The 15,774-nt window shown below is 38.8% G+C and overlaps 1 protein-coding gene across 6 annotated transcripts in view; it reads right to left on the minus strand.

The window, feature by feature from the left end:
• auts2a (activator of transcription and developmental regulator AUTS2 a) overlaps positions 1–15,774 on the minus strand; it is a 501,485-nt gene that overhangs the window by 175,293 nt on the left and 310,418 nt on the right. The gene's annotated exons all lie outside the window — the stretch shown is intronic.

Genomic DNA, 15,774 nt, shown 5'->3' on the forward strand with positions numbered 1-15,774 from the left:
AAAACTGATTGTAGAGAAGACACCATCAGTCATCTAAACACCAAACTTGGAGGTGTTGGGAATTGTTTTTATCTTCTAGTTTTCTGTTATTTTTCCTTTATTTTAATTTGTTATTCGTTGTTAAGCAGTATTAATACTAAAGCATTCTTAGAAGTCATGTTCTGTTCTCATGGATTAAACAATAAAAACAAATTGCCTTTATGACACCCCCCAGGGGGGATTTGGCCTTCTCAGGACAGAAAACTTAGTTTACGACACTAAGGTATTTACAATAGGATCTGAGTCCCTGAGAAGGCCAGCCCTGTACTTTTATGACAGGATCCAATTGTATGAAAACACTGACTTTGGTCTTCTCCGACGGTACCAAGGGTCCTGGGGGGAAGTCGATGATGGGGTATAAGAGCTGTGTGTCAGACCTTCTGTTCAGACACACAGCTCTTCAGGGTGTTGGTGGCAGAAATGGACAGAGCACACTTTTGAATAAAATCATCATTTTTGCGAACCCCGGTCTCCTGAGTCTCTTCCATGGCAAGATCAAAGATTTACATCAGAGGGTAGGTGTAGTATCCCCCTACAGTTAAAATTCCTGCTTCTACCGAAATCCTTGGTTTATTCCACATAAAAGCCCTACCTCTACATTTTTCTACTAGTCTGAGGTTTTTCTTGATATCCACACAATATTGGTCTCAAAATGTTCAAGGGAGGTCAGAAATTACTAAAAAATGGGATATTTGTAAACAATATGGTCACCACATGCCAATTAAGCCTTTTGGGATTTAGCTTAATTCACAGAAGTGGCTATGGATCGGGATTGCTTAAAAGTCTTATTTGACACATAATTTTGAGGAAGCACACCAAGTTTGGCAGCAATTCTTCCATAGGGGGCGCTATAACAATGGAAAATATGTTTCTTAGCAGCCTCTTGGCTGATTAAGCTGAAATTTGTTAAGTTGAAATTTTTGCTGCCTCTTTGGTCCACTTTATAAGTAAGGTGATTAGGACAACTCAATCACTGGACAAGTATGGCCGACATTAGACAATAAGCTTCCTATAGGTATTTGGAGGGCTTAACATTGGCCAGTCATCATGCAGATTAAATGTGTCCACACAGGAATTCTACATATCCATCAGTCTTTCTCTATGACCAACTTTGAAAATATTGTATAAAAATGTTGTCTGTGGAAGCATGCAAAGTTTTGACCAAAGCGGTCTCCATAGGCCCCTACAATGCTTAATCTAGTGCAAATTTACTAAAATCTCTTTCTGTGATTGAAATAAAGAAAAGATGATGGTTTGAAACTGCACATCTCATTAAGACCTAAAACTTTTTTAATTATATGTATGTGTGCTCCAAAATTGCACAGCAAATATAAAAAAATTGGTTTAAACACATCTTGGCCATGGAATCAGGAATGGCTATATATTCTCTGGCCACCAGAGGAAGCTTCAGCAATAACTGCAAACACACAAAACAGTCACAAGCTTTACTACAATCATCTTGTGGTACAGAAAAGTTCTGGATGTTTTGTATTCCGCTGACCCTGACAATGTTGAAAATATGAGTATTCAAAGAAAACTGTTCTCCTGTAAATCTTTGAATTGTCTGAAATGTGATTTTTTTAATAGTCATCCCTGGATTGTTATTGCATTGCCTCAAACATCTGCAAGATTTGAACAAATTGGTGTGATCTGGCTTTTTCTGACATAAATATCTACAAATATATCAGTAATTATCTGAATATAACCAAATTTGAAACATATATAAAGAATGACAAACTGAGACTGGATTCTGAATTATTTTTTTATTATAATAATCAACAATCACAATAATTGAAAGTTGGGAACTAGTTCCTAAAATAGTGTTTGGGTCCTTATTACTTTCTACCAATAAATTGTCTCAAAAAAAGAAGTGCTGCTATATGCTACTTGTGGCTCACTATGAAAGCATCTACCTTTGAACACTAAGATCCTGGGTTCAATTTCCCATCAGGGATAATGAATGGATCTGTATAAAGCCAAGTGGATATATCATTTAGGGATCTTAATCTTAAGAAATTGTGGTCTTTGTGACTGGATTGTCTTATTAAAAATCCAACTGTCTGCTGTGTGTACATGTAATTGTACATGTAATTGTAAAAAAAAATAAATAAATAAAAAAATATCATCAAGATTTGAACAACTATCTATCCATGTATTACTCTGACTTTAATAGCTAGCACTTGGTGCTTTCTGTTATGTTTCAGGGCGAACGTGTACAAAACCCGAAACAAGATCAATCATATGACGTTATTCTGTTCCTATTTGCCAAATAAATTATGTATATGTGTTTCTATTGTAAGTTTTAACATTTCTTTTTTATTCTAACTAAATAAAAAATTATCCACCTTTGGAAGGCATACAAATTTTATGCTTCTTTGGCAATTTAGTTCAACAATTTGCTGTTTCCATGAACCCTTTTTTATTAAGTATGTTAAAATGTACACATACATGTTGAGGGAAACTCAGCTAATAACACTGTTCTTGTTCAATAATGAGATATTGCATGTTTCAAATAACTATTCATAAATAAATAATTTTCTGTACATTTCCTAAGGATGATGCTTGTGCTTTTTTTCGTGCCAGTTACATTTATGGAGTAAAATCTTCAACAATGTTTTATGCTATTCCAAAACATGAAATGGCAGCAGTTCATACAGTTTGGGTAATGGGATTAGACAGTGACATTCTTTCACATTCAGAATTACAGGCCTAATGTTTCTGTGCTGCATAGAGTGTTGTTTCTAGGACTATCTAAATGGAGTGTCCAGGAGCTCGCTAAGACTGCTTTAGGGGTTCCAAAGACCATGAACACAAAATTATATTAAATTATCAAAACAATTATAGAGCCTTTGTAGATAATGGTTTAAGGTAACTAATAGGCTATTCAAATTATATAAGCTTTTGCAAGTTCTTGTATTAAGTGACAATTTCTGATTGAAAGATGAAAATTGATTGAACACTAATAGCTGCTAGTTAGCTCTGACCTCAATGTTTCACCAAAACAAGACAAGAATGACTGCACAAATGCGTGGTATAAAAGAAACACAATTTTGATATATTTTTTTTTACTGTTATTATTAGACCACAAGATATCCAGAAAGCTCATGGAAAATAGAAAATGTGCACTGAACTTGCCAGTTAGTCCCAGACAGGTGAGTGGAACTATTTTATTCAGCCAGTCACATGCAGGAAAATTTGGGTTGGCAGCGTTGGTGGCCACTTACATGTCAGGTGTGGTCAGAGTCACTCTGTCCACCCCTCCACCAAGCTATCTGTTTGTCCTTCTCTTACCACAGTACGTTTCGCTACTTTGTCAATATGTTAGCGAATTCTGTTACTTTTTCACTTTTAAAATATATGGTTCAGTTTTATGCACTAGTTAAATGTTTAGCAATGTGATATAGCTCCTTAAACACTTGGCTCTGTGTGCAATTTTGGAGACATCCTGTAGTGTGACAATTTTTACAGTATATTTACTTCTTACTATGTCTTTTCACTCTGTATTTCTGATGTAATTACTTGTTTGCATACCTGAATACAGATGATACAATTTTATTTATTTCTCTCTTCATTTATTTCCTCTCAGTCATGCAGATTTTGCACCAATATCCTTTGTAGAAAAAGAGGCCTCATAAAACATGGACTACAACATGACTGTCCAGCACAGCACCAGGACCAACCATGCCAAAGACATTTAAAGACTCTAGGCACACTTTTTCAAGGTGTCTGTGGCATGCGCCCGCCCCCCGACGATGACGACCGCGAGAGCCAGCAGGAAGGCGGGGCCCGAACATCGAGCGGCGACGAACCCCGGCGAGGACAGCGGGGAGAGAGCCGCAAGTGGACGGAGCGCAAAGCCCGAGCTCCGAGTGACGGCGGGAGGAACCTGCAACAAGAGGCACGAGGGCAAGGAGCGAGTCCCGAGCTCCGCCGCCCGGGCCCCGACCCATGTTACACAGCGAGGCCGCTTCACTACACCTCACGTTCGACCCCGGCGGCCGAGCTGCCAGCTGGGGGCGGTGACGAGGAGGCGGAGCGGCGAGTTCTCGTTCCCTCTCAGCTCGGTTGCCCTTTTAAAAAGAGCTGTGAGGGAACAGAGCGAGAGAGAGAGACGGACGAGCAGCAGCAACAAGAGACTGACTGAAGAACTAAAAAGCTTGAGAAAAAAAGGACTGAAAAGTCTAGCTAGCTTAAGCCACTGAAAAGAGGCCAGCTTAGCATAGCTTTGTTTGAGTTTGTGTTTATTTGTGTGATTAAAGAAAATATGGCTGCTGCAGCACTGAACCCTGCCTCCAGCGTCCTCCTTGAGGATTATCAGGCTGCATGTAAACGTGGCTAGTGTCGCATCCCTGATCTCATGAGGAGCTTTCCTAGAGAAACTGTTGACTGTGTTTTTAATCAGTGTGATTTGAAGAAATTTTGGGGAAAATGGTGAAGCACTCTTAAAAAACCCTTTGAAATACTGTTATATAAATAATGTTAGGATGTTACATAATTACATTATGTACGTGTACGTGTATTACCAGTAATATAAGTTTTTGAAAAATATTATTTGTGTTGTTAATACATTAATTATAGTACAATCCCATTTACAAAAAACGTTGGGGCGCTGTGCAAAATGTAAATAAAAACAAAATGCAATGATGTGCAAATCATTTAAACCTCATATGTCATTGAAAACTGTACAAAGACAACATATCAAATGTTGAAACTGAGAAATTTTATTGGTTTTTGAAAAATATATGCCCATTTTAAATTTGATACCAGCAACACATTCCAAAAAAGTTGGGACGGGGGCAACAAAAGGCAGTAAAGTTGTGTAATGCTAAAAAAAACACTGCCAAAATTGGCAACAGGTCAGTGATTGGGTATAAAAAAGGGCATCCCAGAGAGGCTGAGTCTTTCAGAAGTAAAAATGGGGAGAGGTTCACCACTGTGCAATCAAATGCAACAATTCAAGAATAAAACAGCAAAGAACTTTTGCTTTTCATCATCTACAGTACATAATATCATTAAAAGATTCAGAGAATCTGGAGGAATCTCTGTATGCGAGGGACAAGGCCGAAAACCAGTATTTGTTGGCCATGATCTTTAGGCCCTCATTAAAAACACGCACTGCATTAAAAACACACATGATTCTGTACTGGAAATCACTGCATGGGCTCAGGAACAGTCTTGAAAACCACTGTCTGTGAAAACAGTTTGTCACTGCATCCACAAATGCTAATTAAAACTCTAAAACATAAAGAAGAAACCATATACAAACAGGATCCAGAAGCGCCACCGCCTTCTCTGGTCCTAAGCTCATTTAAAAAGGACTGAAGGCAGGTGGAAAAGTGTCCTGTGGTCCGACAAATCACAATTTGAAATTCTTTTTGGAATTCATGGACACTGTGTCCTCTAGGCTAAAGACCACTTAGCTTGTTAACAGCGTACAGTTCAAAAGCCAGTATTCATGATGGTATAGGGGTGTATTTGCAAGCATGGCATGGGTGACATGCACATCTGTGAAGTCACCATTAATGCTGAATGATATATACAGGTTTTGGCAACATAGGCTGCCATCCAGACAATGTCTTTTTCAAGGAAGTCCTTGCCTATTTCAGCAAGACAATGCCAAACTACATTATGCATGTATTACAACAGCATTGGTCCATATTAAAAGAGTCCAGGTACTAAACTGACCTGCCTGCAGTCCAGGCCTGTCACCCACTGAAAACATTTGACGCATTGTGAACAAAAAATATGACAAATGAGACTCTGAACTGTTGAGCAGCTGAAATCCTATGTTAAGCAAGAATGGGAAAACATTTCACTTTCAAAACTACAGCAACTGGTCCTCTGAGTTCCCAAATGCTTACAGAGTGTTGTAAAAAGAAAAAGTGATGTAGCACAGTGGTAAACATGCCCCCATTTTTTGAAACATGTTGTTGGCATCAAATTCAAAATGGGCATATATTTTTCAAAAACCAATAAAATTTCTCAGTTTCAACATTTGATATGTTGTCTTTGTAGTGTAGCGAACACTGGCTGAAACTTTACCCATAGGTTAGTGTTTCTAACGTATCAACAACCCAAAGTTAAGGGCCTTTTGGCTCCAGCAAGTCTGGAATTGAGGTGTAAATCTGTCAGCTTAACACCCCCCAACCCCAGACTCAGTCAGATTTACAGCTGAATCAAGAACCAGCACCCCTCTCCCTTGACCTAGAGGGCAACAGGACAACGCCTCCCTGGAATATTGGCCACAATATTGGACAACCTTATCGTTAAGTAACAGAAAGTACATTTCTAAGGTATATGTCCACTCCAAACTGCAACCATTCGTTAGAACTCTTTTTAACTAAACTAGACATACCAAAAGTGTAAATCTTACGACTTTGGACGGCAAAGTTGTAACTTCCTAAATTCCCTAGGGATCCCAAGCATGGACCCACAGCACCCCCAAGGGGTGAAACCACGAATTACCACATCACCACCATAAGTACTTGTGCTTATAAGGAACCCAAGAAACTTCTTGCTTGTCTGCTTGATTATCAACATTTATATAATCTGTAAGCAATACTACTTGTTGTATTAATCTTGTTGTTGGGTAGTACCTAAATATTACCTGTATCTTTTTCTACTATTAAGCGCTAGAAATACGTGTACAACTACGAGTATAACTTTGATAACAGTCAGACCCAACCATTTAATTGCTATGAGTTTAGACCATTGACCAATATGTATCCTGAATGTGGTTTTCTTTTCTTTTCTTCCTTTGTTCCTTTCCTTTTATTGTCGATTTTATTTTTCATGCATTGGGTCATGTTCAGATATGGCAAATAGTACCTGCGTTCTTTGACATGTGTTGTGTATCAGGTAACAAGGGTTAAACTCTCTCTTAGAAACATGCCTTAATATCCTAGTTGTTCATTCTTTGATTTTGAAAGTTAAACCAATTTGATGATATAGAAATGCTTCTTTTACTTTGTTTAAACTAGCTGAAAAAAAGGAGGCAGTGATTCTGGGGAAGGCATTCCTAAAATTATGCACAACCAATCAGAGTTGGAAACAATGAGTAGCTAGTAACCTTAGATGAGGAGAACCTATCAGCACTCTGGCTCCACCTCCAAAGGGTAGGGCCTCCAACCGAGCAAAACCAGAGTGCACCGCAAAATTGTCAGTTCAGATTCCTGCGTTCGAAACACAAGGATAGCTAAGTTTCTAAGTTTGTGCCGGCCTTGGTCAGAAAGACAGGTCAGAAGTATTAGGACGCTAAATTTTCAGACCTGAAACCTTTGTTTGTTTTGTAACTTGCCTGTTCGTCTACACACCTTATGTTTAAACCACCCTCAGAGATGGAAGGTTCATGGTTCTTGTCTGGCCAGGGAGAATATATCCATAACTTTTGATTCTGCTAAAGAGAAGTAGTTAGTTAATTTAGTATCACCAGCCTCAGAACCCTGATTGCAACCTGAACCTCGCCAGTGGAGTGGGAGCGGTTCTGACCCAGCATTGCACCCAGAGCCACGCACTGATCTGTGAACAGATCGACCATCGAAAGGCTGCCCAAGCTCCACCGTCAGACAGCCACGAGACGCTTCTGCCCAATCACTGACGGAAAGGCGTGTGCCCGCACGGAGATGCAGCATCCACGGCCAGCGAGGAGAGGAACCACCGCTTGAGCTCCAGCCTTCGATCGAGTCTGTCCTGAGACGACCCCTCCTGAAGTCAGCCCCGACTCCAATGTAAGCTGGTTCCATCAATTTACAGTCAGGGCCATGATGCCAATTTATTTAATAAGAGAACTTTTATAGGTACTTCCAGCCATATAGTTATACCCGTCCATGCTTAGGTTAATTCTCTAGAGGCTCTCCCAAGCGACTTCTCAGACCACACTGCCTCATACCATTTAGCCGTGAATCACTCTAACTTACTCGAGCTATTTTGTCTTTCATTACTATCACTTTGTTTTGTTTTGTTTTCTGGCTTTATTTTCTATTGTTTATCATTGAATGTAGTCCAAAAGTAGTTTGATATTTAGCCAATAAATTCCCTTTTCTGAAGCATCCTTGGTGCGAGCGTTTCTCTCACTTGCCCTGGCCTGTAGACTTCAAATAAATCCGGGTTACCTCACACCCTCACATAAGGTTCTAGCAATAATAATATTAAAAATTGCAAAACCCGTTACAGTAGTATTTTCATTTAAATATAGGGTTTACATGATTTGCATATCATTGCATCCTATTTTTATTTCTTTCTGCACAGCATCCCAATTTTTTGGGGTTGTATTTATAGACTTGAACCATTTGACCATCATGACCATCTTGTATTACAAATTACAGAGTATAAAATAAATGGTCATTTAAATGCAGTGGCTGTACACTTCAACTATGTTTTCAGTACACTTAAGTAGTGTTGGAAGTTTACATATATAATACAGCAAATATTGTTATTGTGTACTACAGGTAAAATACTTGCATATTAGAGGTATATGGCATGGAATGCTAATGTATTTGAATACACCTTAGTAAATACTTATATAAAGTATATACTTTGCAAGAGCACAAGAAGGATTCAGCAAATATTAGTATATATGTATATTTAGTACATAATTTTTCACAAGGGAAGATTAACAGCTTATTTCTAAACAGAAACAACAGAAATCACTTATGTAATTTGCAGCATCCATATTTCTATGTGATCTACATGCCCATGAAGGGGAGTAGGAATTCAGTACAACACCTTTTGTCTAAAATAGCTGCCCATAGCATTCAGTTACAGCATGACGTGTGGTTATTTTTATATTTCACAACAGAAGTGTAATGATACATTCAGCCCACAATTTGATTCACAATACTGGGCATATAATCAGATGTTTTCATAATTTGTAAATAGAGAAAAAGGAACAATGATGCATTCATGTTGTTGCACAACTTTCTAATAAGAATTGAACTGGGAAGCAGGAGTGTGTTGGTTATTGGTAGTGGTTGTTGATGAGTTTTGGTGTTCAAACAACACAATTTTATAACATGGCATAATTAATAGAACACTTGTTCTCCTCTGTAATATACATTATCATATTTTGCATTGCAATATCACAATGTCACAATGCATTGTTACACCATTAGTTTGCAGTCATACTATGTCCTAAACCAGGGGTCCCCCAAATACTTTTTATCAAAGGCAGCAATCAATCATCATCGCAAAGGCAAAGGCAATTGTGTCATTTTCATACTGTCTCATTCAGCATGGTACATACTTTTTATTACGGTAGTCCTATTATTATTGTCATTATTATTAGTAAGTGCATGTAATTAGGTAGGCCTAACTACAGTTATTTGATTTTACTCACCATTCAGTAAAAAAAGTGACAGCTGCTTGCCAACCCTCTGGACCGTTTCAGCCTTCTGGACCGTTTCAGCTTTCTGGACCATTTTGACCTCCATTGAGCTTTACGCTGTACAACGCTGTGCAAGCCTCACCTGCATGAACTGACCCTCCTAATGATTCTGCTGCTGCTGCATAAACTCAAGCTATTTAATTAACCATTGCTCCACCTGTTTTTTCCTGTTTTATATTCTCATATTTTATGCTAACACTGTTTGCTATCCGGTGTCAACCACAGGAGGATGGGTTCTCCTTCTGAGTCTTGGTTCCTCTCAAGGTTTCTTCCTCTTGCTCTTAGGGAGTTTTTCCTTGCCACTGTCACCATTGGCCTACTCATGGGGGCTTGGACCCGGATTTTTCTGTAAATCTGCTTTGTGACAACACCTGTTGTAAAAAGTGCTATATAAATAAACTTTGACATGACTTTAAATCAGAGAGCAGAGCAGACAGGCAGTCCTCTGCTAAAAGTTCTACTCTTTTCACCGCAGTGTTGTTCGAAGTTGTCATTGAAGCCGCTATGGTGTGTTTCGAATTGCTACGTAATATTAGCCACCTTGCAGATGGCTACAGTTTGAGAGCATACCAAACAATTTGGCTTAGCATTAGTATGGTATGGCAAAATTAAACAAAATTCATCAGTCCAGACAGAACTCAACTGTCTATTTTCATCAACTTTGCGTTTTTTTAGCACTGGCCATGGTTTTTGTACAAGCATGACTTACATGTGCTGTGTCCACAGATTGAGCTTGGCAGATCGCTATGACATTCTGGTTTGTTTTGTTCTTTTCACAGAAAAGATTTAGGTGACTATTGAGTTCTAGTTTTTATAAGCAACATTAGCCTTTTTCCTCCAGCACTATGGTAAAGAAACAAAATTTGTTCTTGACTGACTAAAACAGAAGTAATTTAAAAATTCTGTAAATTTCATTTGTCATAGAACTATTCTTGAAATCTTCCTGTGGCAAAGTTTCACTAGGCTGTCCATTAATACAGAATTAAAAAGGATAATCAATTCAAATGTACATTCTCAATTAAAATTCTACCTTCTGCATTAGTGGTTATTCATCAATGATTAGTTGACAGAAATAATCAGAGAATTCTGAAGATTGTCCACAGGGGCAACTATGAGCACGCAAGTGGCCTTTGTGTGCATTATCGACAGAAAGGAAACCCACACCAGCAAGATGTCATGAATGCAGTTACAGATAATAAGAATGTGGTAGCAGCACTGCTGTCTCTGACCCACTCGTACCAACGCAACACACACTAACACACCACCACCACATCAGTGTTACTGCAGAACAGGGTAAAAAGGGGGCTAACAAAGTATGCAGAGAAACAGATGGACTACAGTCTGTTATTGTAGAACTACAAAGTGCACCTATATAGTAAGTGGAGCTGATAAAATGGACAACAAGGAGGTGGTCATAATGTTACGCAGAAGTGGCCAAGGGCCGAGGGGTGGTTGGGTGGTGGTGGTGGGGGCGGGGGGCCGGGGGTGGCGGTCTGCAGGGTGTGAGGGCTGTTATGGGGGAGAGCAATGAGAGCAATGGATAGAAGGAAGAAAAGCTAGTAAAATTTTAATGCACTCCACAGAGCGGTCATGTCATACTTGGTTATGGAAAATAATCCCAGATGTCTGCAGTGGCTGAAATGGAGCTGTTATGCACTCGCCTCCTAACCCCGTTTGACAGGCGTGATGTATGACTACCATTACCGGAAAATATCACTTCAACTAACCCATGATCCGACTCCGCTCAGGGTCATATTATCCACGAGGAACAAATTACACCCACCCCCTCTCCTCATGCACTCAGACCCCAAAGTAAATACAAATTTCCTACACGGCCGGCTACAAATGTAGGGTGATACGTTAGCTATGACAATGCTCTGCTGACTGACATAGATGATAAAGTACGTGACAAATCACAGGCTGGCGGCTCACTCCGGAGCAATCAGCCTGTGTCTTGGCCTCGCCGGCATCCGCTCAGGCCTGTAAACATCACCCAGCTCCCCCCCGCCCACATGCTAGAAAAGGATGGGAGAAGCACATCATCGTTTATCGCTGTCAGCCCCCCCACCCCGTGTGCCTCCAAGCGTGGAAGTGCGGAAGGGAGATAAAAACATTTTTATGTACAAGTGCTCTGACGGAATGATTGAGAAATGCGCCTCTCCTCTTTTAATTGCCTCAGGGCAAACACTGCCAGAAAAAGAACGGGCAGAAGAGGGGGGAAAAAAGAAAATGAGATAGAAAAAGAAAGCAGAAGTGGAACATCTCACTAAATATATTAATGGGAAAGTTCTTTATTTTGTATCAAGGACAAATGCTCTTGCCCCAGTGCTAAAGCACCATTTAAAGCATGGCCTCACAGAAAATGAGAGAGGCAAATTACAGCACTTTATCATGTGCTGTCATTAATAAAAAAGCTAACTGCTTTCAAATGGCATCATCTGCCGCTGGCTTCCAAGACAGGAGGAATAAATATGCAACAGCAAGTGTATGGCCTGGATGAAAGTGGGCAAGGAGAACTAAGACTTCCATGAAAGATCTGTTCGCTCATTAACAGTAGTGTAAAAGCCTATCATCTGGATCAAAATGCTAATGGGCATTATTTCATGCTACAAAATGGCTTTTCAGAAGTACTTACCCATATTAGCTGTCACCTTCAGATGCCCCTCTTGTCTGTGACTGGTAATGGAAAGATAATTAATCAAGGCCACAGCAATGTTTTTCAATGCACAGGACCCTGGTCCATAATTGAGCTTTCAGTATGTAGCCTAACAAATTGAGTGTTAAAGTGTACTGCACTTAGCAAAGGAGAGATTAGGATACAACACATATGTGATGAGTTAGATGGATTACTTAAGTGTAATGGTGCAGAACATACAAAAGATTTTTTGCATTATTTTAGCTTCACTGTTGATTTGATTTTATACTGACTGCAGCCTCTACATATTCAGGTTTTTTTTCTCCTTCAGATAGTTATTACACCATGCTTCAGGATCATACCATTGTGCACCACAATTTCATTCTCATACATGACATAAATTACCGTCGTTTGCACTACCACACACACACATGTACACTGCTTGCCCCTACATAATCTGTATTTTGATTGTACATTGTGTATTGTCTGTAAATAATATGTACATTGTCTGTATATGACTTGTACACATATGGTCTGCATATTGCTTGCAAACTGTGTATACGGTGTATATTGTACACTGTGTACTGTTTGCAAATTATTTGTACATTGTTTGTATACTGCATGTAATAGCAGAGAAACACCAAGAGCTGGAACCAAATTCCCTGTCTGGATCAACATACTTGGTCAATAAATCTGATTCTGATTTACTTTAGAGTCACCTTGAAATCATAACTAACCTTTTTTCCCTTATTAGTCCCTGTTAATATTAAGCAAGATTCATTATACCACACCAAATTGATTTTAACTTCATTAGGTCTTAAAAGCTATCAGCTGCAAACCTCTTGAATCCACAAGGCAACAGAATATGAAAAGGTTTCACCAGCTCTCTGCAGCTCTCCCTCCATCCCTACCTCTCTCTCTCTGTTTCCCCCTCCACCTGTCAGGCTGTCTCGCTATAATAATCTCTCTCAAGCTGTTTCTAATGAGCAGACAGGGCTGTACCTGCACTGTCTAGAAGGCTCACTTGTTCCATATACATCAGTGTCACAGAATAAAACTAAATGAATGAGAGAGAGAACAAACTGGACAGAGACAGAAAGGCAGAGTCAGCATGGTGATGGTGAAGGCCAGCCTCAATGGCCAAGGCCAGCCAAATGCTTTTCAGAGCATTTCTGGGCTCTGCTTGGGCTTCGTGATGCCAATTCATCTAGCAGCAGGAGAGAAAGGAGTCTGTACCCAGGCTGTGAGTTTGAGCCAAGGAGCCTGGGCCCTCGCCCAGTTGGAAACAAGCAGGCTGCATTATGAATAGTGTTCAGACTGTACTATTTAATAAATCACAGGTCCACTTCAGCTAACACAAATGAGATGTCAAGAGCCTTTAAGCATCCTCACAGTCTATACACATATTTGCAGACATGCACATGCCAATACATGACAATTTGGAGATATTAAATTCTTTGCAAACAACTGCAAATTAAAAAGGATATATATATATATATATATATAATGTAATTTGTAAGAGATATGGGAATAAGCAGTGCCTTCTATCACTCCCATAGTGAGAGGAAAGGTATAAATACGTTAAGGCTCAACAACGCAGTTCACAAAAAGCACAATGCGCTCAGTCATATAATTTCACTTAGTTTAGCCAAACAAAGGTTATTCACCAATGCAGCTTGAACCCTGCCTGAAACATCACATTTGCTTGGCGAGAGTCAGGCTTCTGTGTACAAGAGTAAACAGTGTGCACAGATCCATACTGCTTCTGCAGTAGTTTGACCCACAGAAATATGTGCGCCTATAGCAGAGCTAGCCAACTACACAGTTAAAAGTACAGGCAGCTGATAACTTGTTACTTCCAAAGATTCCACCATTGCTCAGGCTAAACGGGCCGTGTCCATGGAATCAAACTGGCGCATTTTTAGGAGAAAATCTGAACACGTCTATACATTCAACATTTTCAACTACTGCTTGTTATCGCATGAATACATCTTTGGTCAAGAAAATGAAATAAATATGTTATCATTCATACACCCTCACTGCTCTGATGATTACATTTTTACTGGATTTACATTTACGAGTTTTGAGCTCCATATCAAAGATCACTGACAACTATTTAAGTTCTTTATTTTTATTTATTTAATCTGTTTAAAGAGTACTTTAAAGTTGTACTATTTTTGCAGCCTATGTTGAAAAAAAAGCTCAAAGCACTTTATTTATAAATTTTTATTTATATTGTTCTAATATTCATTTAATGCAAATTGTGCATAGGAGTTGCATTCTTGTAAGTTTTCACATTACAAACATCAAATTTATGGTAAATGAACATCTGCCCCAAATATTGATTACTGTTGTACTTGGTTTCTAATAAACCATATCGTCCCTGAAAATAACATATCACTTGACCCCTACATATCAGTTGACAGTATGGTGATCATTATGTATTATATAATACATAATGAACACTAGAATCTCTCGCAACCAAGTTACTTGCTCTTGGCCTGAACAGTAGAATAAACGGGAAACTTATGAGATGTAAGGTGAAACAGTGCTAAAAAGTGGTAATTGAGCCCACAGGTGGACTGAGAACAAGAATAATGTTCACTTTATTCTTTTTGGTTTTCTTACGATGTGCTTGTGAAATCACACAGCATTAAAATCATCATAAACAATCAGTCAGCTTTACCATTTTCTGGCTGGGTGGCTACAAGGAGTAACAAGGGAGGAAGAGGAATGACACAAATGCCTTGTACACTGCCCCTCTGTTCCATCCTTATTGCAAAGAAGTGTAATTTCTCCTTTTTTCTCTGATTTTGTGACATGGCTCTCTGTACTGAAATCAATAGTATAATAGGAAAAGAGGAGTAGGGAGAAGAACACTTCAAGATGTACAAGGACTGACTTTTGGCATGCCACAAAAAAGATGCTCCAAATGACTCTCATCATCTGAACTGACAGAATGAAACAGTCACTCTCTCATCTCGAACAGACTAAATATAATAAAAACACCACTGAATAAAACTTTTATGACAAACACACATGTTGATTTCTGATCACAAATGAACTGTTTTCAGGTGACTGTGTAATCTGATCCTCGTCAGAAGAACATTATGGCTGTAGATATTGCATTCTTTTGTAGCCCAACAGAGTGTGCTAAAAATAGCACTTTAAAAAGACAGCTAGATTTCAGATAATAATATATCAACACAGTTTTGCAATAACAATGTTGTTGATTCAGTAAGGTCAAGTAGTCAGAATTAATCATTATAACTCTGTATTGCTCTTTAATAGCAATGAAAAAGGATCGGTAGTACACTATATATACAGATGGGTGACAAATAGTTACAGAGGGGTTTGTGTTATTTAGACACCTCTGTGTATCTTTACACTTGCAGATCTTGCAAATAGGCTACTTAAGATTTAAAAGACATCTTGACATATTTAATTTCCACTGACCACATTGATACACAGTGAAACAGTGCAGCTATGCAATGGTTAAATTTAATGTTGCCCTGCATTCAGTAATTCATAATTAATGCACTGTAAAATAAGAGTTTTTCAGTTATTAACAAGATGTTGAATTTTAATTAAATACAAATGCACACTCTCGAGGACAGTATAATAGCTTCTCACTGTTTCTACTTCAACAAAAAAGGAGTTAGGATTAATCTTTAAAGTGAATATTGTGTAAAGTGAAAGATGTAAATATTGATATGAC

This window comes from Colossoma macropomum, unplaced genomic scaffold (genome assembly GCF_904425465.1).
Source record: "Colossoma macropomum unplaced genomic scaffold, Colossoma_macropomum, whole genome shotgun sequence".
Taxonomy (NCBI): Eukaryota; Metazoa; Chordata; class Actinopteri; order Characiformes; family Serrasalmidae; genus Colossoma; species Colossoma macropomum.